Genomic DNA, 5,568 nt, shown 5'->3' with positions numbered 1-5,568 from the left:
GAATACTTATGGAACTCTAAAAATCCTACAAAAATAGGAAGTCCTGGGAAATGTGTCTATTGATCACAGCAGAAAGAATCAACGCAAAAGCACGTTTCTTTGAATTACTAAAATTATTTTCGTGCGTGCAAAGTTTCTGTTTTTCAGCAGAATCGAATTAACTATCACCATAGGTTATCCTATAGGTTCTACTTGGCGCAAACACTAACTAAAACATAAAAACACATCTAAACAGAATCTAGATGAAAAATTTATTACTAAACAGAAGCAAAAATAAAAAAACAAAAATAAAATTGGGTTGCCTCCCAACTAGCTCTATTGTTTAACGCCCCAAGCTAGGCATAAAAGCGAGGATAGATCTAAGTAGTGCCATCTTTGGCACTCAATTCATAAGTAGCTCGCATGATAGATTCATAAGGCAATTTGACTTTCTTTCTTGGAAAGTGCTCCATGCCTTTTCTTAATGGAAATTGGAATCTAATGTTCCCTTCCTTCATATCAATAATCGCACCAATCGTTGTAAGGAAAGGTCTACCAAGAATAATAGGAAAAGAAAGATTGCAATCTATGTCAAGAACGATAAAATCTACAGGCACATAGTTCCTATTTGCAAAAATAAGAACATCATTGATTATTCCCATAGGCTTCTTAATGGTGGAATCCGCAAGGTGCAAATTTAAAGAGCAATCATCAAAATCATGGAAACCTAGAATATCACATAGAGTTTTTGGAATCGTGGAAACACTAGTTCCCAAATCACACAAAGCATAGCACTCATGATCTTTTATTTTAATCTTTATAGTAGGTTCCCACTCATCATAAAGTTTTCTAGGTATAGAAACTTCCAAATTAAGTTTTTCCTCATAAGATTGCATCAAGGCATCAACAATATGTTTGGTAAAGGCTTTATTTGACTATAAGCATGAGGAGAATTCAAAACGGATTGCAACAAGGAAATACAATCTACTAAAGAACAATTATCATAATTAAATTCCTTGAAATCCATGATAGTGGGTTCAATGCTATTTAAAGTCTTGACCTCTCCAATCCCACTTTTACCAAATTTAGCATCAAGATCTAAAAACTCCGAATCATTGGGACGCCTTTTAACTAAAGTTGACTCATATCTAGTCCCATCATTACTAAGATTCACATTGCAAAACAAAGATTTAATAGGGGACACATCAATAACTTTAAGATCTTCATCATTATTTTCCCCTAATCCTTCTGGTTTGGCAGCCATCTTATTGACCAAGGTGGCTTGCTTATCAGAAATTTGGGCTATTGATTTTTCAAGACAAGTAATTTGAGAGTTCAAACCATAAAATTCTTTAGACATATCATCAAGCTCTTTGTTCATATACTCCATAAAGCTTTTTTGTTCTTTAAGCTCTTTTCTGAAGAAACTATTATGCTCAAATTGTAAAGTCATAAAACTTCTAATGTTCGATTCAATCTCTTCCAACCTTCTAAGATGAAGGTCGGTGTTCTTAGGCAAAGCCATAAGGGCAAACAGGCACACAAGAAGACAAGCAAAAAAGAGAGGAGATTGGGAAAGAGAGTGCGAATAAAACGGCAAGGGTGAAGTGGGAGATGAAAACGAGAGGCAAATGGAAAATAATGTAATGCGAGGGAGATGAGTTTGTGATGGGTACTTGGTATGTCTTGACTTGAGCGAAGACCTCCCCGACAACGGCACTAGAAATCCTTCTTGCTACATCTTGAGCTTGTGTTGGTTTTCCTTAAAGAGGAAAGGGTGATGCAGCAAAGTAGCGTAAGTATTTCCCTCAGTGTTTGAGAACCAAGGTAATAATCTAGTAGGAGGCTCCTCAAAAGTCCCACACACCTACACAAACAAACAAGAACTCACAACCAATGCAATAAAGGGGTTGTCAATCCCTTCACAACCACTTGCGAAAGTGAGATCTGATAGAGATAATATGATAAGATAAATATATTTTTGGTATTTTTATGATATAGATTGGAAAAGTAAAGATGCAAATAAAAGTAGATTGAAAGCTAATATGGTAAAAGATAGACCCGGGGGCCATAGGTTTCACTAGTGGCTTCTCTCAAGATAGCATAAGTATTACGGTGGGTGAACAAATTACTGTCGAGCAATTGATAGAAAAGCGAATAATTATGAGATTATCTAGGCATGATCATGTATATAGGCATCACGTCTGTGACAACTAGACAACATCCTGCCTGCATCTACTACTATTACTCCACACATCGACCGCTATCCATCATGCATCTAGAGTATTAAGTTCATAAAGAATAGAGTAACGCATTAAGAAAGATGACATGATATAGAGGGATAAACTCATGCAATATGATATAAACCCCATCTTTTTATCCTCGATGGCAACAATACAATACGTGCCTTGCTGCCCCTACTGTCACTGGGAAAGGACACCACAAGATTGAACCCAAAGCTAAGCACTTCTCCCATTGCAAGAAAGATCAATCTAGTAGGCCAAACCAAACTAATAATTCGAAGAGACTTGCAAAGATAACTTAATCACACATAACAGAATTCAGAGGAGATTCAAATATTTCTCATAGATAAACTTGATCATAAATCCAAAATTCATCGGATCTCGACAAACACACCGCAAAAAGAGTTACATCGAATAGATATCCAAGAAGATCGAGGAGAACTTTGTATTGAGATTCAAAGAGAGAGAAGAAGCCATCTAGCTAATAACTATGGACCCGAAGGTCTATGGTAAACTACTCACAACTCATCGGAAGGGCCTTGGAGATGATGTAGAGGCCCTCCATGGTGGATTCCCCCTCCGGCGGAGCACCGACGAAGAATCCAAGATGGGATCTCGTGGATACAGAAGGTTACGGCGGTGGAAATAGTTTTTTCGTGGTCGCTTCTGATGTTTTCGGAGTACGTGGGTATATATAGGGGGCAGAAGTAGGTCGGTGGACGCTTGAGGGGCCCACGAGGGTGGGGGCACGCCCACCTGTAGGGGGTGCGCCGGGCACCCTCGTGGCCGCCTCTTCTATTGCTTGACGTCCACTCCAAGTCCCCTGGATCACGTTTGTTCCAAAAAGATCGCTCCCGAAGGTTTCATTCTGTTTGGACTCCGTTTGATATTCCTTTTCTTCGAAACACTAAAATAGGCAAAAGAAACAACAATTCGGGCTAGGCCTCCGGTTAGTAGGTTAGTCCCAAAAATGATATAAAAGTGTAAAGTAAAGCCCATAAACATCTAAAACGGGTAATATAATAGCATGGAACAATCAAAAATTATAGATACATTGGAGACGTATCACGCCGCTGGTTCCAGGTCCTTCTGCCTCCTGCGATGTCTTGGAATGTGCCCTTTCCGAGATGGCCCAGCTGCGAGAAGACCTCCAGGGCACCGACTCCCATCTGGTAGCCGGGCGTCTGGAGCTGGTTTCTGGCTGGCTTCAGTCTGACGCCTCTGTCCGAGCGGCGCTAGGGCGGGTCGTGACGGCCTCTGAGAAGGAGAAGCAGGCCGCCACCCAAGCCGTAGCCGCTCGCGAGGTGGCGCTAATGGATGCCGCGGCTGCCCAGGACCGCTGCAAGGCACTAGAGGCCAAGCTGAAGGATTTGCGCAACAAGCGCGCCGAAGAAGCTCGCGACCGTCGGGCGGAGGAGGAGAGGATGAAGGCTCGGGAGGATGCCGTCAGAGACCGCGACACCGAGCTAGCGCGGTTGGCGGAGGCACGGGCCACTGAGTGTAGCCGGCTAGAAACGCTGGAGCAGAAGGTGGGGGCGGAGAAGGCCGAGCTTGACGCTAAGGCGAAGGTCCTGGCCGAGGACCGCACGACCTTCGCACTCCTTGAGGAGAGGTCTCGCGTGGCGCTGAAGGCACTCTATGAGAAGGGCCTGGAGAAGCCGCTGGCTACCGATGAGGACGGCCCCGCCCAGCTGCTTCCTTACTTGGTCGAGGCGCTTGAGGAAGTCATGAGCGGTGTCAGCCCCATGGTAGAGGTAGAAGCTCGCGTCCTTTCTTCCGCGGATGCGTGTCTTCAGCCACCTCCACCTCCGTGATCCTAGCGCCAATCTTGACGAGCTGCTGGAGCCTGTGGATGCCGAGTGCTATGCCGCTGCTGCTGAAGCCGTGAGGGGCCAGGTGGAGGCCTTGCTGGGAAAGTTCCGCGCCTTCGTTCCTGCGCCCATGGCAGGCAGTTGAAAGTGCAACTATCCCTAGGTGGTTTTGGTAATTCATAACAACATATAGCTCATTGAGCTAGTACTATTCCAAGACTATTATTTCAGGAAATCTCAATGAATGGCATGGCATGGATGATGAAAGTGGATCCCTCAAAATACTAAGGACAAAGGATTGGCTCAAGCTCAAAAGCTCAAGACTCTTCATCTTACATTTTAGTGATCCAAGATCACATTGAGTCTATAGGAAAAGCCAATACTATCAAGGAGGGATGAGGTGTTGCTTAATGAGCCTCTTGCTTCATGTGCTTAGTGATATGCTCCAAAACCCTCAACTACTTTCCCACATCCACAAATGACCTAAACCCAAAGCCAAAATCGGTCACACCGATTCTTCCTATCCGGCGCCACCGATTCCAAAAGTCATAGCCACTGCCACAAACCCTAAGCAAATCGGTCTTATCGATAGGGATCTCGGTCTCACCGAGATGGGGTTGCAATCTCTCTGTTTCCCTTCGTAACGTTTTGGTCTAACCGAAGTGAGCGATCGGTCCCACCGAGATTGCAATGTAAACTCTCTATTTCCTTTTTGTAACATTTCAGTCTCACCGAAAAGAGCAAATCGGTCCCACCGAGTTTACCTGACCAACTCTCTGGAAAGCCTATTACCAAATCAGTCTCACCGAGTTTGTGTAATCGGTCTTACCGAGATTATGTTATGCCCTAACCCTAACCGAATCGGTCTCACCGAGATGCAAGTCAGTCCCACCGAAAATCACTAACGGTCACTAGGTTTACTAAATTGGTCCGACCGAGTTTAACAATTCGGTCCCACCGAGTTTGGTAAATTGTGTGTAACGGTTAGATTTTGTGTGGAGGCTATATATACCCCTCCACCTCCTCTTCATTCGTGGAGAGAGCCATCAGAACGAACCTACACTTCCAACTTACCATTTCTGAGAGAGAACCACCTACTCATGTGTTGAGGCCAAGATATTCCATTCCTACCATATGAATCTTGATCTCTAGCCTTCCCCAAGTTGCTTTCCACTCAAATCTTCTTTCCACCAGATCCAAAACCTATGAGAGAGAGTTGAGTGTTGGGGAGACTATCATTTGAAGCACAAGAGCAAGGAGTTCATCATCAACGCACCATTTGTTACTTCTTGGAGAGTGGTGTCTCCTAGATTGCCTAGGTGTCACTTGGGAGCCTCTGACAAGATTGTGGAGTTGAACCAAGGAGTTTGTAAGGGCAAGGAGATCGCCTACTTCGTGAAGATCTACCGCTAGTGAGGCAAGTCCTTCGTGGGCAACGGCCATGGTGGGATAGACAAGGTTGCTTCTTCGTGGACCCTTCGTGGGTGGAGCCCTCCGTGGACTCGCGCAGCCGTTACCCTTCGTGGGTTGAAGTC

The sequence above is a fragment of the Triticum dicoccoides genome, chromosome 2B (assembly GCF_002162155.2).
Source record: "Triticum dicoccoides isolate Atlit2015 ecotype Zavitan chromosome 2B, WEW_v2.0, whole genome shotgun sequence".
In the NCBI taxonomy this organism is placed as follows: domain Eukaryota; kingdom Viridiplantae; phylum Streptophyta; class Magnoliopsida; order Poales; family Poaceae; genus Triticum; species Triticum dicoccoides.
This window is presented reverse-complemented; position numbering follows the sequence as displayed.